Source organism: Lasioglossum baleicum, chromosome 3 (assembly GCF_051020765.1).
Source record: "Lasioglossum baleicum chromosome 3, iyLasBale1, whole genome shotgun sequence".
In the NCBI taxonomy this organism is placed as follows: domain Eukaryota; kingdom Metazoa; phylum Arthropoda; class Insecta; order Hymenoptera; family Halictidae; genus Lasioglossum; species Lasioglossum baleicum.
The window spans coordinates 3819932-3839052 of record NC_134931.1 but is presented as its reverse complement, the minus strand read 5'-3'; the positions used below and the strand labels follow the sequence as shown (position 1 = coordinate 3839052).

Genomic DNA, 19121 nt, shown 5'->3' with positions numbered 1-19121 from the left:
TTAATCGGTCGGGCGAATTGAATATGGTAATTCGTTCTCCCGTTGGGAAAATGAAAAATCGTCTTTCCCCTCGCGTTTTCAACTTTACGAAACGTGTACCGGACAGCGTGAGACGGATCTTCTCGATCCTTCTGGATCGGGGTTGGATCGCACTGGTCATTAAGCTCAGGACCATTACGAGTCCGGAAGAAATCTCATCCCGTGTAAGGATAGATTCAATTATCGTGTGTTTGATCTAAATTCGGTTAGAACGCGGAGAAAAGTCGACCGGATCCATTGTGTATACGTTTATAGTATAGCAGTATGATCTTCCAATAACCTTGGATTTTAACATTTGTTTTATCTACTTTAATATCTAAACTATTTTTTAACTTTGAGTTAGTAACATATTTCAATTTCATCAAACTCGGTGAGGGAGTGACGTTCCGACGAGTTCACCCCAATCTCTCGACTATAAAATTCTAGAATCGATAACACAGTGTTTCCCTGTTCATTTCATTAATTGTGCCAACATTTTCAACTTCTCTCTAGCACAAAGACAATCATATTTTCGTCGTTAACAAACGCGAGAACAATTCTCCCAGCAGCCGCAACCAGAATTTCGATCGAACGTTTGCCAGCGGGGCCAATATTTTACGAATCTCGCGAAAGGTCCGCGGTATTGAAACATAAAATCGGATAAATAATTCTGGAGGTTAATCGTCGATTTACGAACACTATCGTGAAGCTATAAAGCGACTTTACAGCCTAGAATGTGAGATCCGGGGCTTCTCTGTCTTCGTTTTTGCAAAATCGTTTCCCACAGTCCAGGCGATTGAAGACCGTGGCCGTAGTTATTGAAAAGATAAGCGGCGGCGACGGTACGCGACGAAGAATGCGGCGAGTAAGAACAGCCGTAAACAGTAAAGGAGACCATAAAAATGGCCATCAAGCTGGAACAAAAAGTCACGTAAAATACGTTTGACCAATCGTCGGTAGCCGCGACGATTTCGGGCCTGTGAATCCATCGTCGAACTATCGAGGGAACCATTATGGTTACACTATTGCGTTACGTTGTGTGAGAAGCACAAAAGGAGCTCTCTCGTGGTGCCGCACAGAAGATATCCAGCCTGTCGTTACGCTTAATGAATATTTGAACGTTAAACCGGTACAGAGTTGCCTCGACGGTCGTTGAATCGACGCGTTCAGCTGCCACGTGTTAAATCGGCACGCGGTTCGCTTAGGACTAACTAGACTCTAGACGGCGGACCGTAATTTCATGAAAACGACCCTGTTTTTCTGTCGTTCCGGTTTTTTCGAAGATAGCGTTTGTCCTACGGGGGGAAAAATACCGTGACACGGGTACGAGGAAAATAAATATTGAAAATAATTGTAGATAATTATTTTTAGAAAATATCGAAATTTGCCGCATCGATCACAAGATGCACTGGAACCAAATAAAAATTGATCTCTTCTTCCGAGTATAAAGTTTGGGATCTGTCAATGTTTTCCCGACATCTTTTGTTTTTAAAGGCTGCAAAAATCATGGATATAGGAATATAGGGATGGAGCGTGAGCTAGCATTATGGGCAAGGGGGTTTTTTCTTTTCCGGAGGAGGCAGGGTAGACGTTGCATCCATTTGATTGGTGGTTTTTCTGCGCATACTCTCTACCGCCAAGTATGAAAAATGTTTACAGTTTTACAGATTGCTTACATATATCTGACAAGTTGAAACTAGAAAAGTGATAGTTAACCCTTTGTCCTATAATAACGTATGACACTCGTGATATGAATTATGTTCCAAATATGTATTATAATGAACGTTGTTAAATAATTAAAAGTGAAGAAAATGAAAAGTTGTATAAATTTTCGATAACGGCAAATAGAACGAGGGATTAAAGAAAACTAAAATTAGAGAATATAGAAAGGAAATTAAAACGTGCAACTCGAATTAAAGAACATACTAAAAGATTTATGTAACTGTATGTAACGCATGCATAATGACGTACTGCGCTTGCGCCGGACACAGCCAATGAAAAAGATGCAACTTCTACCTCGTCCCCTCCTGAAAAAGACTTCCACCCCGCAACGACATCCTCCATCCCTATATTCCTATATCCATGGCAAAAATTAGAGGAATTATATTTTGGCATGATCATGATGCTGACCGATATCCGCACGTCCTAAACTAATTGAATTACTAATTTAATTATTTTGCTTTGGTTCGTTCGTGAACAAATCCCTTCAATTTTCTATTTGCTTTTAAAGAAGATGCACGGGATTGTTCGACTAATTTTCTAGTCGTTCTTACAACGGAACTTCTGTTGAAAAGTAGGATCGTTAATGGGTTAAGCCTTGCGAGCATGATTCAGAGACTATGCTCACGTTCTGAGAGTGTTGTCTCATCTCTTGTCTACGAGGTGCAATTTAGTGCAAGTATCTTGCTCTACAAGCGACTCGGTAATCACTTTGTCTGGCGAAGTGGATTCTGTAGGAAAGGAAAGAACGAACACGTTGAAAATTGTAGACAGTGGTATTTGTTTAATTAAACATCCGACCGTGGTCAAATGTTGCTACGGGTATTTTTTATTTTATTTAAAGTGCAAGAAACAAATCTTTCAAGAAAGTACATCATTTACCAGACACTCCGTATATGTTTTCATCGACATTCTGTTCCTCGCCGACGTAAACATAAATATATATATATTGAATTCGCGTGCTTTTGCGTTGTTATTAGAAACGAAACCTCAAAACAGTCGAAACGGCAAGGAAAATATAAGCATCGACTCACAAACTTGAAAAATAACATTTTTCGTACGAGATTCGCACAAAATTTCACATTCATAACAAATTTTCATTAATCAAGACTAATAAAATTCTAAATTAAAATGTTACATAGTACAAAAATATTTTTTAATTTATTCAAATGTGTGTGTAATCCTTTAAATACCTCGAAACAAGAAATACGTGATGCAGACCACTTTCATAATTATGGGCACGCACATATCCAATACATTTCTTACAAAGTGTACCCAAACCAATCTATCCATTTGATAAATTCATACCGTCAGTTCCAGGTCGATGATTCCAGGAATTACCAGTGATTCTATCGGTGCATCTGCTGCTCTAAATCATATTCTTGAATGAGGCAGGTTATTTATACGAAACGATAAAAATTAACCGCGATGTATGTCTCGCCGTGCGCAGCTATCAGCAACAAAGTGGACGAAGAAAAGAGGATCGGTTCGAACGCGGGATAGTCAGCAATTTCAATTTGCATCGGCACTGCGGCGCAGTGGCTGGTTGCGCGGATCCGACGAAAGGTGGATGGAAAATTGTTATCACCGTCCGGGAGCCTATATTGGAATAAATTAACGCGCATGAGGTCGATGGGCAAACGGCTTCATCGCGTAATCGCGAAAAATCCGTAATACCACGTCCCACGGTGCTGGCAGCCTGTATATCTGTTCGTGCGGCCGTGTCGTTAATGCATAATGCACCGTCGTATACGATCGTATACGAGCTACCAGACACGATCGTTTTCCCAATCATTAATCGGTCGCAAGGGGCATTAGATTAAAGGACGACCGCGCAAATTATGTCCCGCAGCATCCGCCAGCCGTCCAGTGATTTTCACCCCACAATATGCTCGATTTTTCTTTGCGTCGGGAAAAATTCGAACGCTAAAGGATTCCGCGACTCCGCGTTCTCTTTTTGCCAGAAAACTGGTATACCAGCTCTCCGCGGAAAGTGGAGCGTTCGCGATGATGACGGGGATGATTTGCGCACGCTGCTGAAAAATGCGAGCCGACGTTCTTCGCCTTTTTGCACGGACACTTCTGCGCAGCATGGCTGGTCCGTGTACGAGGACTTCGAAACGAAAGTGAAAATATCGGAGATACTCGAGCCGTTCATTACGGATCCCCCTTTTGTTTGATTGTTTTACGTCGCTTCTTCAACTGCTATGATTATTAAGCGACGGGACCTGCAGTTTAAGGTGGGTTCCGAACCAGCTTGGGCACCACTGCTTTAAACGGACCATCCCCCCTAGTAGTAGCCTTTATAAATGCGAATTAAATAAAAATCGTATTAAATTCTGTGGAACTTTAATATTCTGGCATTCTTTGAAAATTTTTAGAAGTCATAAATGCTTTAGAAGTCTTAATTGTTTGAGCACAGTCACGGTGATCGAAAGAAAAAGTCAGAAATTTTAAAGCTTCAAAGGGTCATCACAATTGACGTATACAAACATTGTTCAATAATTGAATGTTGACCACGAAGAACGGCTTTCCAGTCCGTTGCGGGCCGTTCAAAACTGGATCAAAGTTCGGAAACACCGGTGGATCGAAGGGTTCGATCGATCCGATCTCGCGCATTCCAGGGCTCGGGGCTGCGATCCGCTGTTGAACGACAATAACAGCACGTACGTTACAATGTTACGGTACGATGGACATCGCGACGTCCGTTACAGGAACGCTCGTGTGACCGCAGCCCGAGGCTTCGGCGGGTTCCAGTGACGGGCACAGAGCGGGTTTCAATCCGCTTGAGAATTCTATTTCGCCCATTACGAAATGCCGGTAGTGCTTGTGATCAGCGCGCGATCACCGCTCAGAGCTCGGGATTCCATCGTGGCGATTTTCTCAAAGTTCATTTCGATTTCATGGGCCCGTGTGAAAAATCGGTGGGGAGGAATGGCGGTTCTAGCCTAACCATCCTCGGGAGAAAGCAATACGGACACGCGGACAGACACGGAAAGAGATACAGAAAGAGAGAGAGAGGTAGAAAGGAGATGTTGTTCCGCGACGAAGCATCGCGGTGAAGCCGCGCAGTTAACCGATGAAAATTCAGGATTAACGTCCGTTAAAAGCCGTGAGAATATTTTCCGTTGCGGCCGGCATGCGACCGCGGACCGATAAGAATCCCGATTTTAATTTCCCCTCCTGGATGCTTTCGATTTCCATTCCGTGTACACACAAACACGCGCACTCAAACATATACATATACGGACACAAGTCCATGATCTACACGTTCTCTCTCTCTCTCTCTCTCTCTCTCTCTCTTTCTCTCTCTCGCGTGTGCGTGTACGCGAACGCGTGTCTGCGTACGTGTATCGTTAAGGGCGGGACTAACTAACGTCTAATCGGCTGGCCTAACGACCCCACTAACTATACGCGATACGTAGCCCCGCTAACAGCGGCAGCATCCTCGCATAACGATCCCTACCTTACTGCCTGTTAGTCATCGTTGAATCATGATCCAGTGATACACGACCTTTCCTTTGCAACTAGAGAGAGACAGAGAGAGAGAGACAGAGGAGAGAAAAAAACCAGCCCCTTGGAAGACTTACGATACACGCAATAGATACACCTCGTAGTTTGTCTTTTCAGACCACTTCCGTGCGTGTTCCATGGCGACTCGTACCATTCCCCATCGCTGGGACCAACAACCCGGGGACCGTTTCTGACGTGCACTCTCAGGCACTTGATTAACACGTTCCGCGTGCTGAGACGGGCCCGCACGAGCTTTCCTTCGGGACGTTTGATGGTTCAGTCAAGATTCATGTGTTGGAGTGAAATAGTTTGTTGTATCGTCGATTGATAAGTGATCAAGTTTTGTACTCGAGATTCACCCTTTTGGAAGTCAAATGCAACCTTATGCAAATCAATTTCAATGTATTAGATTGCGGCACCTAAATTCACGACCTTCTGTTTCGTAATTCTTTTATTGTATCATTATAACCTCATTCAGTGACCATTCTATAATAATTATAAACTCTACCATATTTTTATGTTTTTCATAGTACCGGAACAAAAATTGACGAAACCGTTTATGCATTTTTATATTCTAATACAAAACAAAAGTGAGCAAACAAAAGATAATAGTTTTAGTCCACAGAAATCTGGCAAAAATGGCATTTGTTCTTACAATTGTGGTTTAAGCTGTGAATAAGTATAGACTTTCATTTAGTATTTAGTACATTTTCCCTTATTTTTTATTACATGTAAGAGCCGGTCAGGAACACTACTAAATAGCTTATTTGAGATGTAATTTGGAATATCTGCCCAAACAGATTTTATTCTTTTTTTAAGATCGACGATACTTTCTATTGGTGGCTTCTCCTGATCGATGGGGTTCAAATCAAAACTCAGTGCTGGCCATGGCCACTTCCTTACAAGACTGGAATCACAGTTCAAGTTAAATCGACTCACAATTTTAGACGAAGAAGTTCCAGTTTTTGATATCTCCCTTAAAACTGCACGTTTTACAGTTGACGAAAATCGTGTAGGTCGTCCTAATCACTTTAATTTCCTGCAATTTTCTATAGCAAGTTTCAAAAAATTTTTAACGACACTTTGGGATCTATTAATTATACTCGCAAATTGTCGTTGATTTTTCCCACAGCTCTTCAAATCGGTTATTCGTTGTTTTTCTACATCACTCAATTGCGTGATTGAAAAATTGTTTCAAAGATCTTTAAAAGAATACTTTTAGAGACTTGCTGTAATATTACTAATCACTAAGAGGATCTGACAAAGCTTCAGAAACGTTCTGAATGAGATATGAACAGCGACTGAGTTTATAAATATTCACAGCTCTTTGTTTTGAAATATTCAGCTACTACATTGCACGAAGAAGAGATAGCAAGAAACTGTTAACATCGAAAAGGTAGTACTACCTCATCATAAATGTAGTAAAACTTACTTAGTGGGTTCTTGGAAATAATAACGAAAAAATACAGGAAATAAGTGTGAGTTTATAATTATTCACAGCACTGTGTATCATTGAAAAGCTCTGAATTTTGTGACTCTGAAACATGTAAATATAAATCGGAAAAAAGGAATAAAATTTTTTCATTTGACGCCTCGTTTTCGTGAAAATCGAGTTTATAGATCCGCCGAGATCGTGTGCTTTAATTTTTAGGATATGCAGGAAGTAAAATTGGTCGGTAATGATCAGACGCGTCGGACAATTCCTATTCAATAGCATTCCTATTCGCTAGACTTTCAAACTCGGTTTTCTCGTAAACGAAGCCTCAAACGAAAAAATGTTATTCCTTTTGTTTGGTTTATATCCACACATAGAATCACCCCCTGCCCGCTTATACATGTTATTCGGCCGCAACCTCTATATAAATGACTTTATTTGAGAAAATGTGGTGGTCGCGAATTTAGTTGCCAACCTAATAATTAAATTAACACAATTCTGCTCAGGGAAAACGAAAAATATCCTTTAGTTTCTGTAAACAGGTAACCTCTTCTTTCGAGCGACTCTAATATTAACTCTCTGATATTAATCGAATTACGCGCGGCTCGCCTTTAATTGCATACGGCTGATTGTTCCGGTGTAACTTTGAGGAAGTTGATCAATCTCGTTCCTCGAGCGCAGGATCGCTCCTATACCACCGTGCAGCTGCCCGCGAAACATTCATTGCGAATGGAGATTTATGCGACACTCGTCTTTTTATTTGGGGTTTAATGAACTAATAGAACTGTTAGAACTGAATCGGTTTTACATTTCGGCCGGCGCTCAAGAAACACCGTTCCTTCCGCAATTATTTTTATAACGCACCTGCCTCTTCTATTTTCGAGTCGTATATTCTTCGCCAGGCTTATTTTTACTATTTTCGAAAGTATTTTCGTTGGAGATCGATGGGAACAAGTGTTTCAGGAAGCTTCCTCCTGGCCATGATTATGATCAGTTTTTTTTTATACTTTTTATAATTATGGTCTCGTAAGTAGACAGCAGAAATAAAAATTGTATTCATTTATTACTTTTCCTGAAATGTTTTTCCTGTTCTGCACACGTGAATTTGGAGTGCAAAACCTATGAATAGAGATAAAAATGATTTTATATTGTACTTGATAAAGTTTTGTGGGTTTAAACAATCGCTTTCAGCAGTCGAATTGCAAGCCGGGAGGTATAGTTGAATGGGTGAGATGGCATTGAGCACGAAAGTGCCGAGAAATCCTTGAATGGCGCAACTTCCGGTCGCCTTCCGGCTTCCCAGCCGTCGAGAGATTATTTTCAGGGAAAATCGATCGTCTCTCCAAGGATCCGTCGCATAGTTTCTGACGCGTTTCTAGAAACGGTCGCATTGTTCCTTAGAATAAAGAGGCTCCTTTCAAACGCTGAAAGAAAAAGACGCACGCGACGGTCACGGTTTCCGAAGAAATTCCGTATTCATGCCAACAACTTTCTAACGTTACTTTTTTCTAATCGCAGCCGGAACATTCAACTAGACTGCGGATGTTTATGCAATTTTTAATTTGTGCAGGCAAATTTTGAGAAAATGGGAACGGATAAAATCTCATTACCAATGGTAGTAGCCTTTATAGATCCGAAATAATATTCTACCATTTTTGAAACATTATTAGAAGCTATAAATGCATAAAAATATCTGCAGTCTACATTCAACTATATCTAATACTGAAAACTACTACTGAAAACTAATACTGAAAATAGGAGATCTATTCAAATATAAAATAATTCTTTCTAAGGATAGAAAACACTTAATATTCAAACGATATGGGGAATCTGTGTCACGCGAGGCGAACGTGTGGATTTTCATGGAAGTGCGAGTGAAATTATCGGAGAAAATTTTAATGGGCGTGTAACGATTTTACTCGAGTCTTGTAAATCGATCCGTAAAAACGTCAATTAACACTACTATTCTGGTTTAATATAATTTATTGACTGTAACTCGCGCAAGTAGACCGAGGAAGATTATGCAGATGCAATGTCGTGAGTGAATTTTATAGAAACAGTTTATATTGAGATTACCGAATTGCGTGCAACCATGAACATTTGCTTGTTACTCGAATTTCTTGAACATTCATTTTATTCTGGTTATTCACTCTCTGTCTTTGGTCTCACAGGATTGCACAACTTGGTAAAATCCGGCAAGCACTATGGATATATGCCTTATTAAATATATAATACGTATATATGATATATACAAAATATACAAAATATACAAAATATGCAAAATATACGAAATATACGAAATATACAAAATATGCAAAATATATATACAAAATATACAGAACATACGAATATATAATATATACAAAATATACATACAAAATATACAATATACTATAGAAAATATACAATGTACAATATGTTATATATTTTATGTGTGTATGTACGTATGTAAATATGCATGTACACCATGTTCCCCGGTTTATGGACAGACACAGTCCAATGCCGTATTTTTAACAACAAAGAAGAAGAAGAATAAAATTGATGAATTAATTGTTTGCAAGGCAGAAGACTAATAAAGGGTCTTGATTTGTTTCAGGTAATGCATTTCGAGTAGGCTAACCCGCCGACCAGGATGTGCACGAGTCACATCGGCATCTGAGCATCGCAAACGAAGAAATTAACCGTACACGTGTAAGTGTCATTATTAACTGCACACGTGTGTGCGCGCACGCGAATCCAACTAGAAATCGCGCACGATAAAATCGCGCGTTCCGCGTTGCACGATATCGTCCTTCCACATTTTACGAGCCCGACTCGCGTTCATCGTTCGCAGGAACCACCCGGTGAATACCGAATCGCCTGAAACTTATGCGACAGAACTATTAACGACACCATCCTGTCAGGTGCGAACACGATGATTCTCCCGCGCCTAAAGCCTCGACGCAGCTGCGACCGGAAAAAGATTAACGGAGTTCAGTCACGGGGCTCCGGTCTCGCGCGGTTTCTAATGCGTTTCTGCAACTCCTCGCATTATAGTATGTTAACGCATCGGGAAGTGTCGAGGCGCGTATGCGTTATTAGGGAAAGTCCCTTGAGCAAACGGAGCGAGCCATCTTTCTCCCTCCAAACCTAATTTCTTTTAATCTTCACAGCCTAATAATATCCGGAAAATTGTACAATTTTTTAGAATCCCGACGACTTTCTACGGAACGCGTCTACTTACTAAAGTCATTATTATACTGCGGAGTTTAGTCAACACTAAACCTACCACCATCGGTCAAAATGATCCAGATTTTTTATTTTACAATTATTGAAATAATAATAATGATCTCATAAGGAATAGTTGTATAGATATCTTTAGTAGAGCACGTATTACAATAGGGACCGCATAAAGTCTAAATAAAATCAATCTCGTCATTCTTATAAGGGAACATGTACCAGTTACTTTTAAGGCTCGGTAGGTTTAGTGTTAAACGGTCTTCCATTAAGAGATGTCTTTCATTTATTCGTGAAGATTAGAGTTGTCACTCTTCGACTCGCGGTTAGTAAAATTGTAAAAGATATATTAAAGAAAAGACTCTTTAAAAACCACGATTATATTATATTACACTAAAAAGGAGAAAATCATTTCTTTAGACATTAGTGACTATAAATAAAAGCGTGGAGCGCTAAACTATATTGACGTAATCATCGTGAGCGCTCCACGCTTTTATTTATCGTCACTAATGTCTAAAAAAATTATTTTTCCCTTTTTAGTGCATTTTAATATAAGCGTGGTTTAAAAAAATTTTTCTATATATATTTTTTATTTTCTTCTTTTTAGTCTTTTTTAAATGGAATGCAAGATATAGTAATGCTGGCATGAAACAGTAAGATATAGAAACGGAGGATATGGAAATACGCAAAATAGGATGATTACGAGAGACAACGTCTCTTGATGGAGTCCGAAATTGTCCGAAATGGAACTGAATGAACGGAACATCACGCTGACTGAGCTCCTTCGGTGCGAAATGGGTTAGTGGAGTGGGGAAGAGACAGAGTGGGAACGCGTAGTGGAGTAGGGAGCACTGGCGCGCGGAGTGGGGATCGCTGAACGCGAAGACGTACTACCGAGCGTCGCGCGACGAGGTGTGACGCTGAATGCACAGTTCTTTTTTTAAATTTGTTTTTTAATATTGCATTGTCATCCAGTTCTGAGCTATGTTTAATGTCTCAAGTCTGTAGCTCATCGGAAAGTGGTTTAAAATTCGATTACAAGATTTGACGCATACAGAAACAACAACGATAACGACAACTCGGCAAGCTAATATAAGCGTGGTAAAAATGGGCAAAAACAGCGTTTTCTAATAATGTAAAATTAGACCGCTTAGTGAATTTTGTTTTCATATATTTGAACCGAACAAAATGTTCCAACTCGATATATCAAAATGATTTTTCGATGTTTTGTCGTATGTTACGACGCGTAGAAATCTACGAATTCAGTGGTTTCAAGATTGCTGTATGTCAACTGTCGAATGAATCGGACGGTTACGTTTGACCATCAATTTTCTGAAGTTGCGTAGACACTGACGAATGTCTCGCATCATTGACAGCAAAACGCTGTCTCAGTCAATTTTCTCGCGGCAATCTAATACTCAATTGCTGCAGTCTGCAGATTCTATTATTGAATGACATCGTCGTCAACTCTGTTCGTGCAGAGTAAAATATTTCTTCAATTTTATAGAAGACATTCTCTGTATCCAGTTGAGACGAATTCGATCGGAGTAATCAATTTTTATAAATAATATTATAAGTGTATTTAGCTGTGCGAAAGCAAACAATAAAAAATATTTATTTGCATCATTGTGGCATTCAACTGGAACGTCTCTAGTCGTGAAAGATCACGAAAATTTTTGCGCAACCCAACCGAAATGCAAGTGAGCACTATCACCGTTGCACAGTGCACTGTGCGTCGGTGCATCAAAGGATACAAAAATCGAAGCAGTTCTCGGATCTCTGGTGATTCGGCAGCTCCTATTAAACGTTACAAAGTAACATCATTAACGGGCGTCTGAGTTAATGAAATTTCCATAGCCGCGTTTCACAGTTGAATTCGTCCGTCATCCCGATTCAATCTCCAAGGGCTTTGATTCTGCAGATCAAAGTTTTACGGGCGAGTGCCTGACCTTCGCTTCGCAATAGTGCCGCGAATTTAGCCAATCACGCTGTACCGAGTGACAACGACCAAGAGGGTCCTTTGAATGAGCGTATTAACATCAATAAAATCGAATGCACACTCGTGCGCGCGATAACTGACGCCGCGATGCGCTGCGCTGCATTGCGCTACGACGAGGAGAGTAGAAACTCGCTGAAACGGCATCGAAGAATGGCGGCCAACCACGGATGGCCGCGTACAATTGCCCGACAATAAACCAGCCAGACATTTTACTTGCGTGACACACTTGACATTCATTTTTTCGCTTCCCTCGTTACGGAACATTGCTCGCATCCACCTGCACACAACCACTTTAATGCGTCTTCCTGACTGTCATTTTCGTTTCTCAGAACGACCCCGGCATGTCGATGCAAATATAGATTTTGTAAAAATTGCAGCTCTTCGTTAAGGGGTTACTCACCTTTGAACGGTTGAATAAGAAGTATTCAACAAATCGGTATTTTAACCCCTTGCTGTATTTCAACGAGTCGTCACGAAGATTTCAAACAAAGTCTAGTAAATATGCTTCTATCCCGGAAATCCCGCAGGATTAAGTGCTAAAAATAAATTAGTGGCATACCTCCCGGAATAAAACAGCCGTTGATTTTTCAACGGGAATTATGCTAGTACTAGCACAATTTAATTTTAGCAATTAATCCTGAAGAACTTCCGGGATAAAAAACGTATTCGTGCGGAAATTTCAGATTTCCGTATTTCGAGATTTTTTTACCGTTACAGGGGACAGAGGAACTGGCAATTATATATACATATATCGGAAAAAGTCTCGAAACGCAGAAGCATGGAAAGTTGAAATTTGGTTCTTCATTGAAGCACATATTACAATAAAAATTTAATGCAGTCTTGTCGTTACTGCAAAGCAATATTCATCAGCGGCGCAGGAATAATTTTCATCTTTTGTTTTGCACTCTCGAAAATGATTTTTGCTTGGTCTGCACTAAATATAGATGATCGGCGTGTACTGAATTAATCGAGGGACACTGCAACAGGATATTTTCATGGTTATTCCGAGGTCCTGTAAAAGTCTGCGAACAAGGTTACGGGAGTCCGTGCATTTGGGTTCGTCGACCCCGTGCGCAGATCTTTTCGCAACCTTGCCGTGATTCGGAGTATGTATACCGAAAGAAAGCCCGTCGAAAATGATCTTGACCCTCCCGTTCGAGGTGAAGCACAGCGCGAACGTTCAACGTTCAACCACAACATATTCTTCTTTTCTCTTCTTTTCTTCCGCGACGCAAATTGCTTGGCATGATTTGCCTGTTCATTGCACGCCACGTGAACTCGCGGCTTTGAAATATCATACACAGCCGAACCGGTATTCAGTTCCCCTATTTCCCCGGTTTTTACATAATGAACCGCCTAAAATAAATATAAAGACGTCGTTTAACGAACCACTCCCGAAGCCAGTCGAGGGTGAAGGGAACCGTGACTCGTGTCTCCTTGCTCGTTTTTGCACGACGATCCATGATCTTGCACCTTTTGATCGCTTTATAACCGCACAGAGACGTGTAGTCCCGATTGTAACTGGAGCAACGTTGTAGAAAGTAGTCTTGATTTTTTATCGTCCTGGCCCGAGCAACTTCTTCATAAGCAGCTTGTTGTACGATTTTTGAAATTGAGGACATCCGATCGCCGAGATCGATCCCGATCACAGCTCGCCGAACAATCGCGTCAATACTGCTTCACGAAAGTATAGCAATTTGTTCGACTCACACACACGCCCATTTATGTATTAGCATTATCTGTGGCGCAGTAAAAGTAACTTTACAAAAATGACAAGATCACATTTATTCCATTTTTTTTTGCAATTTTAATCAATTTTTTCACTATCCCAGTTAGAACAACAAATATTAGAATGACAGAAGATGTTCTTTTCAATTTTCAGAGTTTACATTAAAACAAAAATGAAGACATAATAAATTTCCATCGTGAATGGATGGAATGTGTATACATACTATGTTTTCTGACAGTGTTATGGATACAATGATTAATGCCGTACGTCGACACTATGTTTCTTTAAGTGTCGTCGTCGTACTATGCGATATTTTCTATTCTATTTATACGTCGTGTTTATAGAGGTCGATGACACTTGTTATTCTCGGGACACGGTAGAAAAATATTCGCAGAATTTCTAGAGAACGAGCTACGTAACAAGAATGCGACTCTCACAATCCTATAATCAATTCCCTTTCACGATAAGAATTATTTCTGTTTCTCTCGGTTTTTTTCTTGTTCGCGTTACATAAATCGCCGCGCATCGAACCCGATTACCCAATTAGGGATCACTCGAGGAAAGTAAGCTAACGGCGCACGGTGGTTTCGATCGGGGGATTTAGCGGTATTTCAGTATAGTCTGTGAACCGTGACGCTATCGGAGCGAACTTTGCATTGGGCAATATTTTAAAACAGTCATCTTATGCTCGTCTTCATAGACGATTTTATAAACTCGGGAAGAAACAAGAGATATTGAGAATATGGAATATATTAATGTTAATTTGCAAATAGGTTAAAGAAAAATTTATAATTTTATTTTAACAATATTATTATTTAGTTATCAATTCATTTGCTTCTGGTTCCGAATATATCTTCGTTTGCTGCTGATCGAGAACACTATTATCACCATTAGAACATATCATTTTAAAACAATTAAATTAAAAATTATTATAAAAAATATATGTGAATAATTTGTTAATGATAATACCGATATTTTTTATCGTTCAAGAGTCACCAAATTTCTCGATCGATTAATCATTCATAAGTAGACATCTTAAGTAGAGATCTTTATGCATTTATACGAAGAAATTGGTTGGACGAAATATAAAACAGCAAAAGATGTAAAAAGTTCAAGAATGTTGTAACGTTGCTTTTAATGAAACAAAGTCGTTAAGGGATGAAATCAATTTTTACGTTATTCCTGCTTCCCACAATCATTGCAAAACATATTTACTTTGCATAAAGATTCGCGGTCTATTCATAAGTTACGAATGATTTGAGGCAAAATGTCACTGAATTTGTGTTGCGATACTGTGCGGCGATAACGTAGGCCACGACATATTAATGAACCGGTATCCGTTACTCCGATCCGTCAGGCGTGCATCGTGCGAATCGGTGAACGCTTCTGACCGCGGAATGTTCTCGTTGGTTTGACGGTCGGTCGTCCCACGTCACAGAAAACGCGGTGCGTCGTACACGCGGACCGTATAATGGCACAAATTTAAATGACTGCGGTTGCTCGTAGGTGGCCCGTAAGAGATTGCGGAGAGGAGGCTAGGATCCGCGAAGCAAGAGAGAAGAAGAGATTCGCGATAGCGAGCACGATGTGCTTCGTGAGAAAGTCTCCCGGCACGAACCTCTCGGTTTTTCCTTTCCCTTGTTCCTTCCGTCCGTCGGCCCGTTCCTTCTTCCTTACTTCCTTCTTTTACTTCTTCCTTGAGAAGATTCACGTCCAGTCGCCGCCGCTGCCGCCGCCATCGCTATCTCCATGAAGAAACCTCTCTCCGGCGCGTTAACTCTCCTTTCGCGGCGGTTTAATTGATTACGTCAGGGTCAGAGTTTATTTCTTAACGCCATCGTCGATTCGACACCCGATGGGCCTTGATTAATTTTAAGCCTTTCAACCAGACGTCCGACGATTGGCCGAGAGAGCTCTGCTACCCGGTAGATATCCGAACAGCATCGACCGCCTCTCGGTGTTTAGCGATGCAATCAAGCTGTTGCATTCCGCGGGAACCGAACGAGTCACCTCTCGGCTTTAATCAATGTTGTGTCGGCGATTTTACGCAGCCTTTGTGCCCCCGAGGGACAAGAACCGTGCGCCTGTGCTTCGATCGATCAGCCTTTTTCTCGCGCTCTTATGCAAATACACTTGCGTGGGAGCTCGAAGCGCGGCGGGACCCGATTAGGGGATTACGCACTAGATCGGATCGAAAAAAGCATTTTTTTCGAAAACGTCCCGCACGGGAAAAAGCTGTGGTTCGACGCCCTAATGACGGGATCAAAATCCCAAACTTGTGCGACGATGTCTTCAGGTTGCGCATCGAGCGCAAAGTTTGAAAATTGGAGCAGCAGGTTCCGTATTCATTATAGTATAAAAGGTTTTATTTGTTTATTAGCCATCTTTACATAATTATTGATATTTGAACATGTCCCACTTAGAAGCGAAAGTTATACTTCAGGGTTCGTCCTTGTATTTATTTTGGTGTGAACACACTTGATGCATTGTGTTGCCGCTCCAAGTGTGTGTAGTAGACTGGATCGAAAAACATCTTTTTCGAAATCGGAAACGCCCAACACGGGAAAAGCTGTGGTTCGACACCCAAAGTTGTGCGACGATGCCTTCGGGTTGCGCATTCAGCTCAAAGTTTGACAATTCAGTGGAAATATCGACATTTTGAAGAATATCAAGATCGAAGTATATTCTGTTATGGACGGCGTAGAGATAACTAAAACGCTTCAGATTAAACATGTGATAAAAGAAAATATGATGAAAGAAATATGAAAGAACAACTTTTTACCATGTAATGGTAAAACCTGCTGCTTCTTTACGCGCACTAATTGTGAGAGAACTTAATGAAGACTTTATATTATATATAAAGTTACTTCACGCGCTTATGTACACGGACTGAACAGTATCATACGTCAACGTTATTATGCGGCTCGTGAGATTGATTGTGCGAATATGCTTCGCTGAGAATAGAGTTAGCGATGTGTTACTCCGTATATTGTTAACTCACAGCGGCGATCATTATCGGGTTCCCTACGCAACTGATTGGTTGATTTCACTGCTCTAAATTCGATAATTATTGCGTGTAACTTTGATCATTACGTGTAACGTTATACCGAGCACAACTTTCGTTTCTACCCTTTTTCCTTCTGTCGAAGAGAATCGAAACGTATCTCCAATTTATGAAACATTCGGCGGGACCATCGACTGTAGAAATTATTAGAAAGCTGCAGAATTTTTATTATTACTAAACATGATATAAGAAACTATTTTGACTTTGAAAACTCCGGGAGAAAAGACTTTAGACAAAAATAACATTTGCATCCACCTTAAAAACATTTGTTATATCCAGGGACCAAAAATAACAGTTATTCTAAAATTATCATAACAGTTTTTTCACTCATAACAGTTATCGATGAGAGAAATTTATTTCGATTGTTCATAACAGTTATCGATGATCGAATTTCTTTTCTCTTATTCATAATAATTATTGATGAGAAAATTCATTTTTGTTGCTTATTTAATTATTGAGTTGTCTACTCTTTTTCGGATGGAGCAAGCCTGTGAAATTCATTCAGAAGGTTTCGTACAACAAGAACAACACAAAATCTGTTTGTTTGTTACATTAAATTTTCATTGTAACAATTAATTTTACGAATAAAAAATTTATTTAATAATAACTATTTCAAATTTACTTCATCAATAATAACTGTTACGAGCGATCGAAATGAACTTCTTTCGTGGATAACTGCTATGATCGAAATAAATTGATCTCGTCGAATAATTTCTCTCAACAATAACATTTACCAACAAGAGAAAAAATTTTCGGTTACTTATAATCCTTATTCGTAACCAATACGATTTTAGTCGATGAAATACTTGTTATTCTATGATTTTTTCTCTTTTTGATTATAACAGTTATGGTCCCTGGTTATATCATCACTAGACAGCGGATCTTTATGCAAAATAAACATTTTCTACTTGATTTGCAATCAACTGGAGTGAAATAAAAATTTATTTTCTTTCTTAGCTGAAATTCTTGTAATGTTTTTACTGTTTCGAATTCACCTACTCATCTGTGTGGTAACTGCATAAAATCCGCTGTCTAAACATCACGAATAAAGAAGATTAGATAATAATCTCATAATCACAAATAAAGGAGATTAGATAACAATTTCACGAACGTTCGGTGAAGGAGAAAATTTTGTTTCGTCGACGAAAAGATTCCTTTGAGTGAAAGTGAAGTAGAAATGTCGTTGACGTGCGTCGACGTAAACATTCGATCGTGCTTCGTCTCTGTTCGAGCCCATTAGTCAATGCAAACACGGCCAAGTATTTCGAACTTTCGCAACAATGGCAGCACGGTGAGGAACGTATTCGATTTCGCGCATTACATCGACCCGAAAACGGGATGTACTCGCGGGTAGTGCAATTTTTCACGAGTCCGCTAATTGATGCGTGAGTGTTCAACCCAGATGCGCCGGCGCGGCGCGGCGGGCAGAATTTCACAAACGTAAATTCACCGGCGAGTCGCTTTTGTTTACAAAGAAAGTCGAACTCGGACGATCGTGAATTTTCGGTGCTGCAATCCGAGGGTCGTGGACTTTTTACTGTGTTCCCCGGCGTGCCTTTATGTCTGCTCCACATGAAAGCGCCGGGCGAAAGTTTCGCAGAGTCAACGGCCTTCGAGCGAGCCCCGACAACGCTCGTTACACGTGCATATTTGCTTGTTACTTTTTTTTTTTATTGCATCCATCTATGCAGCTCTTTTCTTATGCGCACATTTCCTTACCCGTCATTTCGGTCGCGACAGAATATTTATTCGAGATTGGTTGGCAACGAGAAAGTTATCGGTAGACTGCAGATCTTTATGCATTTATGCAGAAACTGGTTCGATGAAATAACAAAACAATAAAAGATTAGGAAAACTTGACAATATTGTGATGTCGTTTTCAACGTAACAAAGTTATTAAGGGATGAAGCAAATTTTTATTTTATCCCTGCTTTCCATAATCAATGCGGAACATTTTTATTTTACATAAAAATCCGCAGTCTAGTTATTAAGTCGTTAGAAAAGTCATTTCGTTTTTCGTGTAGAGATGGCATTGCTTCCATATCTGTTATTACCAGACTGCAATACAATAAACAGAAACTAAATTGAATGTTATTTCTCACTTTGATGATTTTAATAGAGGAGAAATCATATAATGATATCTTCGATTTTTTTAATTTTTCAACAATTTTAAATTTTATCTTCCCAGTTTTGCTATAAATGCATAACAAGAACTTGGGAACAGGAATTTTGTTAGCGAAGCAATTGAATGAAAACGTAGTTTACTTTCCAGCTTTGTATCTGGCATTTAGGAAAACGGATCTATCGGCACGACCGCCATACATAATTTGAATAATTCATTTTCCCTGACATAATAGCCTCGATTTTCTTCGCAATTGTACTCTCGGTAGAAAATGGACTGTTCTCGGAACGTTTTATACGCGTCTTC

The 19121-nt window shown here is 39.9% G+C and overlaps 1 protein-coding gene across 4 annotated transcripts in view; it reads left to right on the top strand.

The window, feature by feature from the left end:
* Positions 1-19121, top strand: part of LOC143207609 (uncharacterized) — a 101917-nt gene that overhangs the window by 35042 nt on the left and 47754 nt on the right. For 2 of the 4 annotated variants that reach the window (XM_076421286.1, XM_076421284.1), the window contains exon 2: positions 9282-9376. The exons of the other annotated variants lie outside the window; for them this stretch is intronic. The gene's annotated coding sequence lies outside the window, so the exon portion shown is untranslated. The remainder of the gene's footprint in view (positions 1-9281; positions 9377-19121) is intronic. 4 annotated transcript variants of the gene reach the window in all.